This window comes from Protopterus annectens, chromosome 2.part1 (genome assembly GCF_019279795.1).
Source record: "Protopterus annectens isolate FY-2018-M chromosome 2.part1, PAN1.0, whole genome shotgun sequence".
NCBI classification, from domain to species: domain Eukaryota; kingdom Metazoa; phylum Chordata; order Ceratodontiformes; family Protopteridae; genus Protopterus; species Protopterus annectens.
Genome location: NC_056729.1, coordinates 377,635,239 through 377,657,665, shown reverse-complemented (window position 1 = coordinate 377,657,665; position 22,427 = coordinate 377,635,239).

Below are 22,427 nucleotides of genomic sequence, written 5' to 3'. Positions count from 1 at the left end.
GGAAAACCAGCCAATAAAGCAAATAGCATGCCATGTTAATGTGTCTCTCCCTAGTATCATAACATAGTTAGGTAGGGGTTTGAATCCTGCAAATGCTGTGTGTGTCACTGTTGGTCAACACGGTGTGGGTTTTGCTTTTACTATGGTATGATGACAACAGTAAGTGCATTGCAGACATCAGATATCTGCGTGGCAAATATATATGTGTACATGTCCCCTCAATCAGTACATAGGTGTGAAGCCTGCATACTACATGAATACATTTGTTTCCATTGACAGGTTGTGCCGCTGCTACTCAGATCGTAGGTCACATATGTATATATGTGACACGGCCGTCCACTATTGTGTTCTGTGGCCAAGGTCATCTGTGGCACACACACCCATGACAGTTACTTAAGAGTAGTGTGAGTGAGGGTATATGCCTGGGGTATATGTCAGACATGGTCATACACAACAAAGTCTGCCAAGAATGGACAGTCTTTATAGGTGTACGACTACCTTGTGGATATGCATTGAGGCCTCTAATGTCTATGATACACCTTGAGACTCCACAATACATATGGATTTGTGGATACCAAGGGACACATGACATAACATGGGTCTGTATGTACACAATGGTACCCGACATACATGCTGAGGGCTACCACTGGTGTGGTACTGATAGGATAGTATGTATAGTACATGAGGATGACTATGCCATAGTTAGCTTACTGCTATACAGCATGTATCACACAACAGGTATCTGTCTGTATGATACCCTTGTGTAGGATATGCGTCCCATCCAGGGAATGCATTGTAGGCCATTCCATGCATGCCCAGATTTGGATGGACACATCCTTAGTGTGTCTGCATGTACCTAAGGGGGCTATATGACACACAGGTGTGGTCACAGTAATGAGTGGCGGTCATCACCACTGGTTAGTGTTATAGTGTAGCACCGGAAGGATCCAATTGATACTGGGTTCCCTACTACTGTGTGTCATTTGTCAGGACATCATCCAATGATTGCTTATAGTCATGCCGTTGAGGTTGTGTATACTACCAGACTGCAAATCATTGACTGATATTAACGGTATCACCCGCAGCATAGTGTCAACCCATGTCATACACATGTCTACCCATGTTAGTACATAACTGTAGTAGAATGCATACTGGCCATTGAAAGATGCAATGGGATGTTAATAATGTGTACGACAGGGTATGCCACATGTCCCATGTGTCCACTATGCACGAACATCCAGACAGTGTGCGCCCACCATGATCACAGATGTACACTTACTAATCTGTACTGCACACATCACACATGTACTGTCCACTAGCTAACACATGCTGGCAACACATCACACATCAGCCAAGTGGCACATGGGTGGATAATACATACTCAGACCTAACAGTGGTGTAAACAATGCTACATTGACAATCAGAGCTTTGATGCATAATGTCTACTCAGATATACCTACAAGGATGTAGTTAGACTTCCTTGTTGACAACTCGCTATTATTGCTACACTGCTATAATGTCACCCTGTGCATCAGCACCATGTTAGTCTGTCCCTCTGTCGATAATGCAGATGACAGGAGGCGGCATAGGTATCATCATATGCACAGGGCGTTTTTTGTTTGCCAGAGCCTGACATTGACCCATCCAATCAACATGTGTGTGTGTGTGTGTGTGTGTGTGTGTGTGTGTGTGTGTGTGTGTGTGTGTGTGTGAGGGACAACAGTACAGCATGGGCCAATGTTGATGTAATGTGTGTGTGTGTGTATGTGTGAGCCCTAGTTGTTTGCTTAATGTGTGTGTGTCTGCATGCACACAGCTCCACCATGTGGCTGCTATATACGGTGGTTTGTGGGACAGCCACAGACTGTACCTGCTTGGCTGTACAGATCACTGTCTCTGGCCACGGACACAGTACCTGTGCCTGGCAGGGGTGCTATGGACGGTATCGGGTACCAACCCTGACTGGATACTGTCATCTGAGGTAGAGGTATGATGACTGGACCCATGTCCCTGCTGGGACTGGCCAGAGCCACATGCACATGGTCTACTGGGATGGACAATGGACAGGCCAGCCCCAGCATTGCTGGGGCTGGTACTGCCACTACGGGAGCGGCTGTGAGCTGTGGGCCATCCGCGACCACTGCCAGCTGTTGCTGGCATGCGTCCGCATCGATGTCGCAACTGTCCCGCATGGTCCTGGCTCGAGGAAGACATGTTGTGGAGGGCATCTATTGTCTTCCTCCAATGTCTATCAATGACCTTGGTGTATGTCCGGATGGCACCGGCAAGGTCACGGATGCTGTCATTGATAGCGGTGTTATGTGCCCTCTGTGCCCTAAGTCCCTGCCTGGTGTACCATTCCATACGTGCCTGAGCCTGCATTACAGCCCGGAACATAGTGGTCGTAGTAAGACCTGTGAGGGCACGCCTGCCAGGGGCAATACATCCAGTGGTGCTCCCCTGAGAACCCCTGGACCTCTGCCTATGTGGTACCATTCCAGGTCTACGGCTATGGCTGCTGTGAGGGGATGCACGTGCCATGGGTGCCACACTCTCCTGGTCAATGCCAACTGTATGCTGTCCCTCCCCTATGGCCATTGGTGGTGAGGGATGTAATGGTAGTATGAGTGTGCGCATAGATGGGGTTGAATGCTGTGTACTGTCGATTGGTGGACCAATGACAGACCCTGTCAAATCTCCCTGTGCCAAAATACATGTGTCATCATCACCACTATCCATGGCAGTGGCTTCAGGTCACCTGCTGCTTTCGCCAAGCCCTACCTCAGCACCTGTGAGAGGAAGACAGGAAACACACGTTATGGTCTACACCTGCACACAGGCACACATGCACACAGGCACACAGGAACACATGCACACAGGAACACAGGAACACAGGAACACATGCATACTCCTCACTACAGCAGATACACACACACAACAGAAATCCAAATCATACTCAATACTGGTTGAAGGTGGGTGACAGTATCACAAGGCAAACAGTCACGCACACATGTCAGCATGCAGAATAAGTGTTCATCAAGTCCATGCAGTGTGAGTGTAGACAGCCATAGTTAATGACAGTGCACATGGCTGTGGTGCATGTGTGTACATGTTCAGTGATTGCCTACACCCTGGAACACAATGTGTACAAGGACATAACATTTCTGTGCAAGTATTATAAGCTCTGCAATGTCCTGTGCACCATCACACACAGGTATACATACCATGGCTGCATGTGTTATCTGTGGGCCACATGGATTTCCATGCCTGATTGCAGTGTCTGTATCTGTAGTAGATGTGGACACAGGTGTAGCACATGCATGCTATGTACACACACGGGATGAGTGGTGCATGTATACGTGATGGGATACCAATCCTGGACATGGCCATTGTAACAGTATGGGGTGTAGTACCATTAGCCATCATCATCATGCATCATGTGGTCACTCAAGGCCACTAAAGTGTGCTAGACCTCCACCTAGCATGCTGTACCTGAACCACAGTGCCGTGGCTAAGTTCACAATTACACAGCCACATTGCACAAGGGTGTGTGAGGTGTCCAATAGGGACCATTGCCTAACATGACTGTTTTATGTGTTGAGGAGTGTTGCACAGCCCCATGCTAGGCCCCTACCCCTCAGGTATAGTATGTGTGGTGTGTGGATGACATGTGGGATACTGAAGTGTGACCTGGCAGCGGGTGTCCGGTTACACTATGTGTAGCATGTTGAGGTTTACTGCATATGACAAACGTGTTATGTTGTGTACATGTGTGTCAGCTATGCCTATCCAATGTGCAGTACAGCATTGCCACATTTGTGTCTGATGTTCTGTGCATTGCATGTGATTGAGGCAGCTACTGACATTACTGAGATGTTTCACGTCTCACAGCAAACATGCACAGCATGCATTATGCATAGGTGTGTTATGTGTACATGGCCTACACCTCACCTATGACATGCACAGTTCAATACCAAGTTTAAAGTGTTAACACACTCACCAGCATGTAAGGTCTGCCCTGCCCTGCTGTCACACCAGAGGGACCTGCAAGTATATGACACAGTTTGTCAGTGGCCACAACTGTGGCATTGCTACTGTGAGTGTGCTAAACTACAGTAGAACAACAGGCATAGGTGTACAGATACTATTCAAATTATCAGTATTGCACACAATAGGCAGCACAACTGCTAAACACAGTACACAGCTCACACATGCATAATCTAACAATACAGGTAACAGTAGTCTACAGCTAGGGCATGTTACCTGCATGCTCCATGTCACCATGCTGGGTGGCTACAGCCTCCATGATGACACATGTGTGATGTTGTTGTGGCTGTAGGCCAGGAGCCACAACACATAGCAGCAGTTCCTCCACTCTGGTGAGGGTGGGATGTATGGCCACCCCACCACCTGTGGCATGCTGTTGTCTGTGGATATCAGATGCACGCCGCCGGACATGTCTAATTAAATCACTGCAGTGATGGCGTACCTGCTCATATGTCCGGTTATGCATGCCTATGTCATTTACCCTACAAACAAGTTCTTGCCACAGTGCAGTACGCTCCTGCTGGTGCTGGCTGGCCCTTGAAAACAGCAGGGTATAGTGCTTAACCAGGCTGTGGTAGATTTCCTGTTCCTCTGCAGCTGTGTAGCAGGGGTTCCTGTGATGAGCCATAAGCCTGGAAGACAAGTAAATGATATGTGTGAGCAAGTCATGTGGCACACTTAACATTATACAGTACAGATATCAGTTAACTGCTATATATAGCATCTGTTCGTCTGTCAGAGGATACCCACATTTAATACCACATATCAGTGCTCAGCCCACAACTGGCTGACAGTGCCTGCCACACTCCATATGACACACCAGTATACACCAGTACACGGCTCACTGTTTGAGATCCAATGCACAGCCTTGCCAGGGGGGTACATATCAAGCTAATGCATGCAGTAATATGTCATCCATTGCCATGAATGTGAAGTACAGTTACAGTATAACCAGTAACCCACCCTAGTCGTTGATGCCATACACCTACCTAACATATGTGCACAGTTGTTAATATAGCTGGCATACTGCTGTAACAGAATATACATGTTGCTAGGTACACACGCAAACCCTGCATCACACATGTGATTGCGGACACGGTACAGGCATCATTACACACACATCAGACATTCATACAACACACAAATGTATGCTAACACAGATGAGCATTTGCTATGTACCTTACAGTACTGTGTGCCCCTACTTACAGATACCTATGCCTGAGGAATGTAATCTGTGCAGACTACAGGAAACACACAAGACAGTGTTACCAGGGAATGTGAACATACACCATACTGTGCTGTTTAGGCCTTCAGCTTCAAGTGGTACAACAGTTCAAATGTCGGCTGGATTCACCAGCAGTACCACTTACTGAGCATACATGTATTGCTTCAGCCTATGATGGGACACCACAGTCATACACAAGGAACTACGTCACAACATATACCATCCTACTATGTCTGCATCCCAATAACTGACACTCTTTCACTGGCCTCACACTTAGGACACAAACGACCATGACAGAAACAACCTCACACTTAGCTATCACACCGTCACAGACCTTGCACACATTCACTGTCACACTCATTCCACCTCACATAGCAGGTATTACACTGTGTACGTCTGTGTGCATTGTGTCATAAGTAGGTAATATGCTATTGTCCCTGGGGCCTACAGCAGCCTAGCCACATGCTACCCCGGCCTGTGACACACATGTAAGTAGATTTCACTTCCTCCTGTCAACCGGATACACAGAGGTGATTCCCAGGGCATGTTACCTATCCCCCAGACAATCATCAGGGGTATGTCTGATATCTGCTACTGCGGAGCCTTGTTTGTTCATGCTGGGTGGTTTACTCCAGTGTATGGCATATTTTCCAGTAGGAGCCTATCCCTCCAGCATGTGCTGTTTAGTGAGGTTGCGGGGACTAGGGACCCAGGCCGTGTAGCCCGGTGGGATTGTGAGGTGTTGACATGGTGGTTATCTGACTGCTATGGGTGTGGCATACCTCTGTATGTTTGGCAGAGGTAACCTCTGGGTGGCCAGTATACAACGCACTGTAGCTGTGGTTATGTGAGTCAGTCTGCATAGGATATGTGCTTCAGGGCAGTATTACCCTTTGTGAGGTATGTCTGTGGCCTTTCCACTTGCTGTAGTTGTCATGTGAGGTACATACCACATGGGGCATTGTGATGAGTACAGAGGAACACTGACCTATATTTCTGTACATGACACATCGTTTGTGATTACACGTACCAAGTAGACAGATTACAAGACTAGTGTGGCACTGTGAATATTAAAGGAGAGGCTACTGTCCACCTGTGTCCCATGTTCCCTTCTGACACCTTCAGAGTTAGTCAGGCAACCACCTATCTGGTAGTTAGTGGGTAAAGTGTTTTGGAATGGGGTATGGCATTGCAGTATCAACATTGGTGTTCAGTCCATGTCTTGGTCACGAGGCACCTGTTGCAATACATCTGACCCTGTGTCTCCCTCTCTCACTATATATATATATATATATATATATATATGTATATATATATATATATATATATATATATATATATATATATATATATATATATATATATATATATATATATATATATATATATATATATATATATATATATATATCTATATATATATATATATATATATATATATATATATATATATATATATATATATATCTACATATCTATATATATCCAAAGATATCCATATATATCTGTATATATCTATATATCTCTATATATATCAATATATGTATATATGTATATATATATATATATATATATATATATATATATATATATATATATATATATATATATATATATATATATATATATATATATATATATATATATATATATATATATATATATATATATATATATATATATATATATATATATATATATATATATATATATATATATATATATATATATATATATATACATATATATATATATGTATATACATATATATATATATATATATATATATATATATATATACACATACTTGTAAACAGCCACTGCTGTACATATACATGCACATATATGCACATATACTGCCCACCTTTCATGGTGGGAATATCAATTATGGAAAAGTTGTGAGACATACAATTATGTAATAATATTGCACAGTGTTGTGCAGAATGCATTTCGCTGCCTTAGCCAATATAGCCGTAGCAGACCTCACTGGCTGTAACTCAGTCCCACAGCATTTAACCACCACATGACATATACCAGCACTGCTTGCTGTTTTCAATGCCACACACTACAACCTACATAGATATGTGCACATAGCAATCTTCAAATACATATATATGCCCAGCCTTCACTAACAGTTGCAGTATGTCCCTTGCCCTATGCACATCTGCATATACATATAGATACGGACTGCTACCACATAAGGAGTGTTCACAGAATGTAGAATACCCTTCAGACACATCATTCGGATGCCAGCAAATACATCTGTGTTACATACCTTACCTTTGTATTTCTCACCTCAGTCTGTTGTACCTGTTGATGTTCTTTTTTTTATTTGTTTAGGTTGGTGTCTTCTACTGCCTCTGTTTGCTTTATTTTTTGTTTTGGTTGGTTGGTGTCTCCAACCACCTCTGTTTTTTTTTTGGGTTGGTCTCTCCAAGTGTTTGTCTGTCTGTCTGTCTCTCTTGCTCTCTCTCTCTCTCTCTCCAGTTGCTGCAATAATATTATTGCATGTGTGGACAGCAAGTACAGGCTGCTTTTGTAGGTATCTGCACATGTGCATGTGATGGCCTTTGCACCAATTGGTGCCCACCATGTAGTAATTGCATGCAGCCTGCTGTGTGGTAATTGCAGTTCTCACTGTGATTTTAGGACACTGCTATAAAATGATAGGTTAGGTAGGTGTAGGCCTTTCAGTTTTGCAAGGTGGGGACCATGCTTGTTTGCTGTGGACACTGTTGTGTCAGTCAGAAGGTTGGTATATGTCTCATATCTGAAGCTGGGTTGTAGCCAGTGAAATGCATGTTGTACTGAAACCTGACTGTTGCTTCTTCCAGTACACTCTTCTCAGTGTGTAAGTCTATTCACACCTCCTAATGCTAACACTGGATACATGGGAGTATGTACTTTCTTTTGGAATTAGGGAATTAACTGGCATACAACAGTAGTTATTGCAATGTATTCCTATGGCTTTCCTATTTTCCCTTTACATTCAGTCCTTGTAATGCATGTTATATTTCTTTATTGCAATGTATTCCTATGGCTTTCCTATTTTCCCTTTACATTCAGTCCTTGTAATGCATGTCATATTTCTTTATTGCAATGTATTCCTATGGCTTTCCTATTTTCCCTTTACATGCACTCCTTGTAATGCATTTTATATTTCTTTTAGCACCAAGTTATTGTGTGTCTGCTGTGGCTTAGTGGTATATCATGCAGACTGGTGAGTCCTGAGTTCGAGACTGACAAGTGTGCTTTATTTTGCTGCTGAGCAATACAAGGGCCTTGTCATACAGAGTGACAAAGGCACTATTAAGCAGTTGTAAGCGAGTTGGCACGGGTTTGTGCGATGCTTAGCTTAGCTTATAGTATTTTAGCAATACTAAGCTAAGCTTAGCTTAGCTTATTTTATGTTAGCAATAGTAAGCTAAGCTTGGCGGAGCTTATCATATCTTGGCAATGCTAAGCTAGATGCACACATGCGCACACTGGTGCAAACCCGCTGACTACTGTTTATAAGTGCTCACTCCCGCTAATCCCCGCGCTCATGTCTTTGGCAGAAAAGTAAATGGGGAGATAGGACTGTGGTGATAAAGGGTGCTCAAAGAGGGGAAGACAGTAGGGAAACTAGCTTGGGATGTACACGATGGGTGTGGAGAAGGTCCATAACTGCCCATTTCTTTACCAGCAACAGCTGTGCATATGCAATACATTAGGTGGGATGTTTGTAACCTTCCACCCCTGAGAGAGTGGTGAGGACATCTAAGTATGTTGTGCTACCAATAATGAATATCAGGCACATGCACTGTTTGTGAACTGCTATACTGTCATTAGTACGTTACTCACATCTGAACAGTTTGTGGTTTGTGTTGGCATTAGCACAATCTGCTCAGGATGACTGGACATATTTCTGTACTGTGTATGCCTACCTACACCCTTGGTTGTGCCTGACTACACAGGTATATAGTACCTTTGGGTAGGGGTGCAGAACTGCAGTGTGCATTATTTATTATCGTGTGATGTTTATCTTGCTGAACATGCAGAGTTGCTGTGTACCTGTAAGTCTATGAAGGCTTGTAGTCTGTCTGAGTAGCTCCCACCTGTGGACATATCCAGATGGTAGACAGAGGTCAGCCTAGTATTCTTAGACTGTGCACCAAAGCAGTCTTTTCAGCACCTGAACAATGGCATTGTCACAGGTGGTTGCTAGCAGTACATGGCTACATCTTTTGCTATTTCTGTGTTGTACTTCTACATAAGGGCATGCTTGTGGGATTCATTCTACAGCTATTTGCAGAGTGTGTAACAGCAGACAAGCTGATATGCCTGTGTGTTTCTGACTCTTCCAGGCCTCAGATACTCTCATGTATATATTTGAGCAACCTCAGGGAAAGGTACATATAACTGGGATACACCTGTGATATAGTTCTGACATTTTTCAGTTCAGACTTTGGGTGATTCAGACCATTTCTATTACTACACCTTTTCTGATGTGCAAGCGGTGTCTACTCTCACTTATTGACATTTGTTATTAAGTGAGATTCAACACCTTTCTGCCTACTGTTAGTACATTTCACAGGGAGTCAGAGGGGCACAGCTAAGTTTTGTTTACTAATCAGGGTCATCACTGTAGAGCAGTCACTGTTGGGAGGTCTGGCCTGTGACCTATGCTAATATGCCAGTGTGTATCCTGCTCTGATACTGTGTGGGGTTTGTAAGCTGCTACTGTAACCTTATTCCCTACTAGCATGGCTGAGTCTCTTTTCACAGTCATGTCATGCAATTCCACAACACCTGCTGATTAAGGCCCACAGAACAAGATTTGTGTTATGCCATTCCTATTTTCCCTTTACATTCACTCATGGTAATGCATGATAAATTGCTTTCAGTACTAAGTTATTGTGTGTCTGCTGTGGTGTAGTGGTACTACATGCAGACTGGTGAGTCCAAGGTCCCGGGTTCGAGACTGACAAGGGTGTTTTTATTTTGCTGCTGAGCAATACAAGGGCCTTGTCATACAGAGTGACTAAGGCACTTTTAAGCAGATCTAAGCGGGTTGGCGTGGGTTTGCATGATGCTTAGCAATGCTTAGCTAAGCGCACACAAGCTCACACTCACACACCCCTGCTAACTACTGCTTAAAAGTGCTTACTCTCGCTAACCCCCGCACTAATTTCTTTTAAAGAAAAGAAAATGGGGAGATAGGAAAGTGGTGAAAAAAGGGGGCACAGAGAGGGACAGACAGTAGGAAAGCAAGCTCAGGATGTGCAGGAAGGGTGTAGGGAAGGCCCATAGCTGCCCATTTCTTTAACAGCAACAGCTGTGCATATGTTGAAAATTTGGAGTGAGTTTTGAGACCTTCCACCCCTGAGAGAGGGGTGAGAACAACATAGTTTGTTGCACTGCCAATTAAAATTATCGGTGTACATGTCCTATGGACATGTGTGCAAAATGGGAAGCTATGTATGGGGTGTAATTTTTTTTCGGGTACAGATTGCCCTTTTTTTTTTCAGGTGAGAGTGGTAAGTGAGGTAGGGGAAATAGGTATATTTGGGGAGGTAGGTTGGGGAGGTAAACAGACAAGACAAACAAGATGCATGCAGGGGCAGAATTTGACACATGGGGTGGGTGAACACATTGACGGGGAAGGTTGTTTGGAAATCACAAGCCCATGAGCCCACAGATGGTAACAGTGGAACTGAGATCCCCACCCATGGGCAGTCACCACTGCACCTTCACAGCCTCGGGGGTGGCTGTGCTGGGGGCTGAGTAGGTCGGGCAGGCTCACCTGTGAGACGTGCCACTCTTGCCTCAAGCTGGCGTAGGGGATCAGCAACTGAATGCTGGATCTCCCTACGTACCACAGCCCGGACCCTTCGATGGGTGACGGGTGGCCCTTCTCCGCCCACATTTGCACGGGGCGGGATGAGCCCCATCCCCTGCAGTGCTTCCACCCAAAGGTGGCACAGGACCAATGGAGGAGGGGAGTCCAGGCTGGGCACCAGAGCCACTGGTGCCAGGTGCACTCTCCAACTGAGGAGGGACAGGTGGGTCCGCTGGGACTGGCCTTCCCATACGTTCTGTGATTCGGTGTGTTTCATTACAACATAAACAACAGCATTCCAGATTAGTTGTAACAGCATGCAGTAATATTCCCATTAACCCAACACACCACAGTTCCAACAGTTGAACAGCAAACATAACACATGCATATATTGAACAACAGTGGTTATTCTAACCACATGCAGGGATGATTGGTAGCAACAGGCCACCATGAACGTGGTGTTTGAACAGGGCACATGCATCAACATGAGTGCAAATATTTATGGAACAATAGGACATATATCCCGACAAATATTTAAGATTACACATACCCATTGAGGTGCGGAATTGCATGGTTTATGCACAAACAGTAGGGTGTAGAAAAAAACCTCCATTAACATCTTATAAACACTTTTACTCTACACTATATTCCTAGTGACTGCAGGTGTATATTCCCTACAGTATTATTACACTTGCCACCATGCATTAGGTTGTGTAATGGGTTTGGTTAGTTCAATCTATACTTGACCTATATCTCACATACTAACTGTCCAGAATGCAGATGTTACTGCTACATATTTCATGGTTGCATTTATATTTCTTTATCTACATATCTGGATGTTTTCACATGACATTTTCACTTCTAATTGTACAGAACCCTGCATTTATTGAAGCACACTTACATTTCTGGGGAACATATTTGCATGCTACTCATGTGCCAGATTTACTTATGCATGCCAGCCAGTAACTGACTGTTGAGGACTGTATATTTACTTCACAGCTACTAGCACTTCCATCACCCACTTTAGATGGGACTGCAGAACTCTGGGTTGCCAGCCCTTTCTAACACATTACTATTTGTATAATGCAAGGGTACAACAACATTTCATACTAAGTGAAACAGACACACTCTGGGTTTTAGACCTTTATTAATGACATTACACACTTTTCCACAGGCTCACTCCTTTATTTGTTTTAACGGTATATATGGCAGACATGTTCACGACATATTATACCTTTATTAATAGGTTAGCACACTCTTTTTTCAGGCTCACTCACATATTATTTTATATGACAGTGCCTGCAGAGATATTATTCCAGACATTTGTTACCTTTCTTAATGGGTTACTACACTCTTTTTCTGCCTCTCTAACGTTTTTATCTGACAGTACATGCAGAGGACTTATTCAGTCCATTTTATGGCTGTATTATTGGACTACAACACTTTCTTTCATGCTCTCTCTCATATTTTATATAACAATACATGCAGAATCATCACTAACCTGCCTGGTGGAGCAGCAGCTTATCTTCATAGGCTTGCTGATTCGTAACATGGTCACCTGCAGCTGTAAAGTAAATGAAGGGATATTGAGACATTCCTATCCGTTATACATACTCCATTTTAAATCCTTACATACTGCATTCCATGGCTACATACTCAGTTGTGGGGCATCCCGCATCCCACGGGCCTCCTGTATCCACTGGTTCAGGTGGTCCTCTTTTCATCTCTTCAGGTCTGCATGGTGGTGACGGTCCTGCTCACCAGTCCGGGGAACGCCTGTGGCACTGGTGAGGTCACGAGGTAACCGGTTCCAAGCCTCTGCCTTGTACTCCGTCCCTTGGAACTGGCCCTGCAGGAGTCTTGCCTCGTGACAGTGGACTAGGAGCCAAGCCATGTATTTGGACTCCTCGGTGCCCCATCTCTGTGCTCGGAAGTGCACTCCCTCTCCAAACACCAGACATTCTGACTGCAGATGTGAGCTACAATCAGTTATGACGTGTATTTCCGCCTGTGGGGCTTAAATATGCCGCATTTCCTGCACTTTTTTGTGATTGGCCATTTTGTAAAATTCTCGGCTGACTGCAGACCTGCTTAGTAATGGTTAAACTACCCTTGCTAGGTTTATGTATGTTAATAGTGGCTGCTTTCCCTATGTTGTCATGGTCTAGTGGTTCTGTACTTTTATTATGATGCAAAGGGTCCTGGGTTCAAACCTTGTCATTCTTTTATTTTAATACTGTCTAGACAGGCTAGGGGGTGTGGCTGTATTTAAACAACTTAGCTCTGCGTTGCTCACCGGTGCCCTACAGTGCCCTGATTGGCGTGGCGTGCACGTCCGCGCAAACACATTGTGCTGGGTGAAGCATTTTTAAATGTTGGGCAACTCTATTTGCACTGGGTAAAGCGCTATTACACTATGGGCAACTCTGTTTAGCTGGGTGAAGCGCTATTAAACTATGGGCAACTTTGTTTAGCTGGGTGAAGCGCTATTAAACTATGGGCAACTCTGTTTAGCTGGATAAAGCACTATTAAACTATGGGCACCTCTGTTGAGATGGGTATAGTGCTATTAAACTATGGGCATCTGTGTTTAGCTGTGTAAAACGTTGCTTAACGGCAGGCTATTATATATCTGGGTCTTTTAAAAATATATATTTTGTTCACTGATACATTGGCCATGTCAGTTCTTTTAATAAAAATGTAATCATATTTGTCTGGTATTATTTCAAATACTGATTTAAAACATAAATAATAAGGGGAGTGGTGGGACTCGAAGCATGAATGCCTTCTTTTTGTGCATATGCTCTACCATTACGTTATTGCTATTTGGATTAATTTGCATAAGTAGTTCTTATATGCTCTTCAATGTCACATTTGCTAACTGTGGTTAAGCAATGGGCACACCCACACAAACAAGAGCAAATACGGGCAGCTATATCGTGGATTTAAAAAAGTAATTAAATTTTTTTCCATTTTATAACTCTGATGGGTGTTTACAGTGTCAGGGAGTGTGGTGTTGGGTGCAAGTACATTTGAACGGACTCGCTCTTGTCTGTTGACATTATGCTTTTTAAAACCTTGCAGGGGCGTGGACTTTTAGACTGCTTGGCAGTCGGACGCGCCCCCTGCTTGCCTACTCAGTCTGTGTAAGAGTTACGGATGAGTCAGTGTACCCTCATGAATATTCATGGCACGCTGACGTCATACCGTTCAACTGCAGCCTCTGAATAAGACATATTAAGTCTTACACGGAGGTTTTGTGAATCCGGCCCATTGTTTACCTTGGTATACTAAAGGCATTTTTGCATGCATTGCAGCAAACTATTGCACTTTCTTTTATTGCCAGTACTTGAGTTGTTGCCTCAAATATTGCTTTTAACCACACGTACAGATGGCATTATCTGCTTTTTCTCTGTGAAAAGAATTGTTTCAGCAAACTGCATTAAAATGCGATTGGCAATATTTTTGCAGTGAACTGTAATCATTTGTGCATCTGCTATCAACTGATTGAAGGATTATGAATTCCACAAAAGCTGCAGAATCCCTAGATAATATTCATAAGCTGTTCATTAGAGTTTTAGATTTATCTATCTTATAAAACAGTACTATGTCATAAAATATGCACTGCACTGTGCATTTATGTTGGTTAGAAAGAAAAAGTACACAAAACATTAAGTGAAGCACCTATTATTACTCACACAATTGTTTTGAATAAGTGGCTTAGAATATACTTTCATTGCCATGTTCTGCTCCTTCGGGTGAAGTCATATTTTAATGTTTCATCTGGGTATGTCTTGTCAATGAACCTTGCATGAGGAAAAACACTAATTCTCTATTTGGTATTTTATAAAGTTTCATTAGTATATAAGTGAGTTTTACAAAATTCGTATTAGATGCATACATTTTCAAAGCTTAAAACTAATGTTCTAGATAACATAATTTGGTCCAGAAAATACATATTTAAAACACAAATGGTATAGAAATAATTCATCTTATTGTTGCCATAAATGTTTTTTTTTTCTAATGGTGTTGTAAGCATACTGAATAGAACATTGCATAAATGTCATTCTCCAATTTTCTCAAATATTGCTTTTCTAACCACATATCATTTTATAACAAACTTAAAGTCATTTTAAAGGTCAGATCAAGCTGTGGCATTTTAGAGCTGAACAGAAACATCCCTTGTAATCTTTTCTTTATTTAGACTGCAATAATTTTGTTTTTCACTCTTAATTTATACTGTACCACCAACCTGTCAGTAGGTGACATTTCAATCTACTGCTAGGCATTCTCATATAAGCAGCTGAAAATGAATTAATTCACAGTATATTTTTTTAGATGTAGAATCCTTCTCAGTTATTTCATTTTACAAATTTGCAGTTATTATATATATAACTAGTATATGCCAAATTCTGATCATCTTAGCAAATGCAGTATTGTGTTTTGATAACACCTTAATGAATGCTGTAACTGATGCATTAATCTGTTTTTTTAACATGAAATTAACAACATTAAAGATATAAGAAGATTTTAGAAAAGCCATTATGACAGCTAATTTTCATCTGACTGCTGTATAAATTATTTAGGTTCCCTCCTCACACATACAAAAACATTCCCCCACACATGCACATGCATGTCCGTGCGTGCACACACACACACACACACACACACACACACACACACACACACACACACACACACACACACACACACACACACACACCACACCACACACACACACACACACACACACACACACACACACACACACACACACACACACACACACACACACACACACACACACACACACTCAGGTCTTCTGTCCTATGCCTTCTAATTCTTATGCAGTCCATATTGGGCTGAAAGCTGAATGGGAGTATACCTCAGATCGGGTCTACTTCAGTAGACCAAAAACCACTTACCCAGAACCCAGATAAATGAGACAAAAAGGCCAACAGCACAAAAACACTGATGTCCTGGAACACTGACTTACCACTTAAGGTAAGTAAAGGCTTGGCCATTCTTAAAAACAAACAAAACCAAATGAAAGCAAACTCACCAATGTGGGGAGCTTCATCCCCACATCCCCATATGTGGGGGGCTGCACCTCCACCCCCTAACTAAATATAACAACTCCAAGATTCCACTACCATAGAGTAAGGGGCAAAGTTCGACACAATGGCCAAGTGTTTACTTACCTGAATTGGTGTGTCAGTGTTCCGGGATGTCTGTGTTCTCATGCTGTTGGCCTTTTCGTCTCAGTTATCTGCTTTTCGGATAAGTGGTATATCAGTCTACTGAAGTAGACCCCTTAGATCATATCTTTGCAAAGACTGGTCATACTCTTCGCAGTACATTTATTTCCCTAGTACATTATATGCAGATAATGTGGATGTGCAGTAGGAGTGTACAGAAGTGTAGCCATTCACGGATGTGAGTCTGCCTGCATTGGTCTGCTCTGTCTTACTACCTGCACCAATTCTAGATTTTCCAGGCAATGGCAAAACACAGCTCATATTCTGACAATTAGAGGTTCGAAGGATGGTGCAAATATAGTTAGAATTGCTCCAGGCTCATTCAAGCAATGCAAGTCCTGAAACTCTTATTCTTTATTTCTCTGCAGCTGAAACTAACTGAAATGAAGATATCAGAAGAAACTGGTAATTATGGAATACACCTGCATTTATTACAGCAGCATTGTCCATCTGCTTACCTTTCAGATCACTCAAGAAATGAAGGGAGATGCATGTGGACATAAACTGAGATATACAGTTTGCATAATTGTATTTAAGTTATTTACTGACTGATTTGGTTTGATTTGTTTACTCGATAGGAGGATTACTCCAAAGATCCAGTTCATTATGTTCATGTCTGCTCATCAAATACAAACTTTCCAAAGCCCAAAGCCCATTTATGGAATTACATTTCCCTGACAAACCCTTTTTGTGAAGCAAAAGCAAGCACACTGTTTTTTTCACACGATAGGCAAAGCATTGTCACATGGTGAAGGGAACCCCCCCCCCCCTTCACTGAATGTTTATTTTGGTGATTCGTATTTATATAACTGGGATTCAGGGATTTTTCCATTGTTTGACTGTCATTTTCCCTTTTCAGACATGATATGGCACAAAAGGTACTTTTTAAGGGTTACATTTATCACCAAATGCAATAGGCATGACAACTTAAAATTTCAGTGGTACAGCTACAGAGTGATGCTTTTTGCATCAGTCATAGCAGTCGTGTTAGACCAAATAATTCAGTTTATAGATATGAGTATAGTTATTCATTCCAACATGCATAACACATCCAACAGTTCAGGATTTAAAATTTGATATTAAACCTGACAGGCATAAAAAAATCAACATTTCAGTGGCTGCTTTTGTCATCTTTTACTTCTTATATTAAGCTAATATGCTAGAGATAGTAGTTCAGTATTTACAGTATTCACCTGGCTATATCAACATATGTTTCATTCCATTATTTTCACATAGTTCTCATTCAAATATGCATAACATATCCAGCAGTTCAGGATTTAAAATTTGATATTAAACCTGACAGGCATAACAAATCAAACACTTCAGTGGCTGCTATGTTAGAGATAGTAGTTCTGTATTTACAATATTCACATATATCAACATATGTTTCATTCCATTATTTTCACATATTTCTCATTCCAATATACATAACATATCCAGTAGTTCAGGGCTTACATTATATAAACGTTATTGTTTTAATGTGTTAGTATGACTTAGAAGTACAACTGGCTATAGGATGACAGAGGTAAGGGTTTAGAAACGTTGTATTAGAGGAAGGTTGAAGTGTTAGCAGGTAGTTAAAAATTGTAAGAAATGTTCATACCATGCCACTTTCTGATTGATAGTATGCCTCGATTCCTTTCACTGTTCTATTTTTTTTTTCATATAAATGTGATTTATTTTGTAAAATAAAACAGTTTAATAAACATATTCAGATGAGAATCAGACAATATAAACTGACAGAACTATGAGGTGTGCACAACTGGTAATACTTAGCACTCTTTGATAACTGAACAGAAATGTGAAATATCTGAGACCTCTGTAATACATATATGCTTTTGGGTTCACATACTAATTTTAAGTCTTAAGTCATTGTTGATGATATGGTTAATTCTACAGCATAGACACTTTGCAAAAAAGTTAATAAATGTTTTATAAACATACATTGCCCTATTTTTCAAATTCATATGTGTGCATTTGCTTGCAAACTAAGCAGCTTACAATAAAAAATAACATAAATATACAAACAGTACAGAGCTGGTTGCAGATAAATACTGGGTAATAATACTATTAAGAAATATCAAAATGTTGCCATTATTAAATAAGTTAAAGGTAAGTAAAATCACGAGAGCTGTCCAAATATGCCAGGTAGTAAAGACATACTTTACTGGACATCTTAAAGCTGCCTAAGGACTGGACTTCATGACCAATATGGCAACAGATTCCAATGGTATATTACCTGTATCTCTGAGAAGAGAGCCTACACCTACATGTTAAGGACCAAAGGATCTTTAAGCTATGAAGGACTCAGATTATGCAGGGTAAGAAAGGATAACTCTAAGACATTGTAGCATATATATAAAATATAGATAATCACTGCATTCTCTACAGTTTCATCTTAGGACAACACAGAATGCTCATCAAAATCTGAGCTGTACAAATTTGTACCAGCTACAGCCTTTCCAGTTCAATGTCTAGAAGTCCCAGAAATAGGACATTACAATAGCCAATGGGAGGTAAATAAAGCATGAAATATCACAGCAAGGTTCCCTTATAGATTAAGATGCATAACTCAACTGGTATTCCTCACGTGGTAACAAGATGACATGTGGTCTTCCACTGACAGCGTGGCATTAAGAATCACTTCATGACCAAGCACCTTAGACACAAACTGTAACCTATAAACCCCCACAATAATATAGAGGTCTAGTACTGAAGATGCAGAGTTTCTTAGATTTTGGCTTGCTAAGAACCTTATTTTTGAGGTGTTAATCCTCAATAAACTGGAAGCTGCCAATGCTTCTGAGAGAAGAAGTACACCTGGATGTCATAAACATAGCAGTGATGTTGCAACTATCTAATGATTGTTCCCATTGGGCCATATGTACACCAAATAAAATAAATAAGACTGAACCTCACTGTGCACTACACTCTGAGATTGTGCAGAGCAGATGTCCTAATTCCATACACTGCCTTCTGGCACCATTCAGCTATGCAGACAATCTAGTCCAAGATTTCTGAAATCAATTCAAGAGAATTCAATGGTCCACCATGTGTTCTTCCTTCAGAACTGATTGTATTTCTCCACTGGCTATCTTTTCAGTTATCTTTCCTGTAAAGGAAAGGATAAACATGTCATAGAAATTGTCAAAAAATGTATGACTTGATGTTTTTTGAGGACCATGGTTCACCAAAACCTCCTAAGCTGATAGTGAAATAACTCCTGTCCCAAGTGAAACACAAATTATCTCACACATAACTGAGTAGGAATACTCAGGCAAGCTAAAACTACCTTGACTGGGCACAAGTCAAAACTGTAACATGTAATGTGCACACCAAAATCAAAGGTACAAACTCCTCATAATCATGAGTCTAAAACTAAAAAGACCACCTAATACATTCATTATATGAGATAAAAGAAATGTTAATGGTTGAATTATGGAGGGTTTCTGGTATGAATAAAGCAATCTAATATGCAAAGACAGAACAGCTGACTCGTACTCAGAAGATGAAAATCCTTCCAAGTTATAAGAGAGGCCACTCTGCACAGTCTGCCCATAATGTTAGAAGAGTGCATCTGCTTGTTGAGTGCATACAGATGAGAAATCTTTAGACAAGAGCATTGTCTTTTTATGGGAGATCACAGAGAGATAAATAGCATAAAGTTCATTCAGACTAAGCTTGCAATCCAAAAGTCAGGTCTTTCTTCACTGTCATTTTATTATTCACCTGTCTCTCCAGAGGTTACACACCTCAGTATCATGCCATGGCTTATGCACCCCAAAGGATGCTGACTAAACATGAAATGAGGGAAGATGACCAACATCAGTGGAGGTCCCTGATTGTAAGCCTGAAGCTACTGTTGAAGATCACCTGCACCATCCTTACAATGAACCTGACAGAGAGCTGGGATCAGATCTCAGTCAGAAACCTTATATACTTTTTGATCTGCATAAGTTATAGATCAGTGCATTGACTGCAGACAACATCTAGTGAAAGACAGGCCAGACAGTGGCCTGACCATGAGACTGGTTTCATTATGAAATCGGTGTCCGCTATGTAGCTTTATTTATTCATAGGGAAATTACTTGAACAAATTCATATTCCTTTGTATTATGGGATATTTTTGGTAAGAGCTTATAACTTTTTGAAGTCCAGATGCAGAAGCCTACTACCTCTCACCAACTGGCTGACCCCATCATGTCAGTGAGAGATACTGAACTTTTGTGGGAATGTCCTCATACATCTGAGCAGATATAAAATGAATTAAAATGTACAGTTTGGTCCTATGCTCACTGTTTACTCCAAGGTATTAATGTCCTGACCGGGAACTTGAACCATTTGTATTGTTCTTTTAAAAGAATATAGCCGAGGCACTGATTGTGGCACAGCTGCAACCATTTTTGACCACAGTTATTATCCAGCCAGAACTCTGCTCTAAGCACAAGGTCATCATTATGATGTACATCCAGGATAATCCTGGGCTTGTTAGTGTACTGTGTCCTATAAAGATTAAATAAAAAGAGGTTATCCATTTCAACATAAAAAGACGAAAAGTAATCCTGGTTATTTCAGAGACGAAAGAAGGATGAGAACATGACTGAAATCTCATTCCAGCTTGGTGCAAATGCAGCAAAACAAGAACTGGAGCATCACACCAATGAGCCTCGTATAAGGGTTGGTTTTGCACTCCCTCTTATGAGTTGACATTGTTTCTTATGTAAAAAACATGATGGTGGAATACCGGTAGTCAGTCTACCGTTGCTGTAATAATATAAACCAAATGGGATAAAAATAGGACCAGCAACGGACAGGACAGGCGGCCCAAAGTCCCAGCAATGTCAAAATATCAACGATTAAATGAGTGCAAATGGTTCAAGGCAAAGTCCAATATACCACCATACAAGAGAAGCTGAATTTAAAACATATAAAATCCTTTTAATTGTAGTCGGCCATAGGTAAGTGCTTTCACAACATAGCTTCATCAGACCATCAAGCAACTACTAACAAACACACCCTATATATAATAAAAGGGGAATAAGACTGCCAGTGATATAGTCACATCAATTAAATCAAAAAAACAATTAAAGTAACAAGAACATGCAAACTCTGATTAAAATGCATATCCCCATAAAAACGCAAAAATATACTTGATACTTGCATATTGTTTATATTGTATAAAAAACATTAGAAAAAACAATTAAGGTAAATGTATATATATATATATATATATATATATATATATATATATATATATATATATATATATATAAACATTGAGAAACCTTATTTCTGAAGCCTCCTTTTCTTTAGGGCAGGTTTTATAGACGCCCTTTCATTTAAACCACTGCCTCTGTCAGCGTGTAATCTAATGATCCAGCAAGCTTCCCTATACTCAGTATGTGTAGGTAAATCACCACCCCTAACACTAGGTTGTATAATTTCTATGACCCTAAAACTGAAGGTATGTGAGGTGTTGGTATTAATGACATGCTTAGAAAGAGCATTAAATGCCGAGCCCTTCCTAATATGGTATAAGTGCTCCCGCATTCGGTCACGCAAGACCCTATTGGTCTTGACAGATGGAACACTCAGCCAGATAAATAACATGAGGAGTCATACAATTAGCGGGAACATGAAAAACAAATTCTTTACAAAGATCCGGATGAAAAAAGGATACCTGAGAGTCTATGTATCCACAGAAGTTACAATTACCACAAGGTGTAGTTACACCAGACTGTGGAGAGGAACTGCTATGTTGAAGACCATGGCAGCGAAGTCTCTTCAAATTCATACAATTTCTATAACGAAAAGAGGGTTTATCACCCACAATTGTACGTAAATCATTATCGACCTGTAATATTCCCCAGAACCGACCAAATGCTTGTGTAACTTCCCTGTAATCACTAATGTAGAATAAAGAAACCTTGACTCCTGGGGTGGCTGACTTCTCCTTACGGATAACATGAATTTCTGAAGCTGGTCCAAAATAGGGGCTTACTGTAGTCGTCCTCAAAGCACTGAGGTCTGACCATTGTCTATCAATCTCAGTTTGAGTATATCCACGAGCCATTAA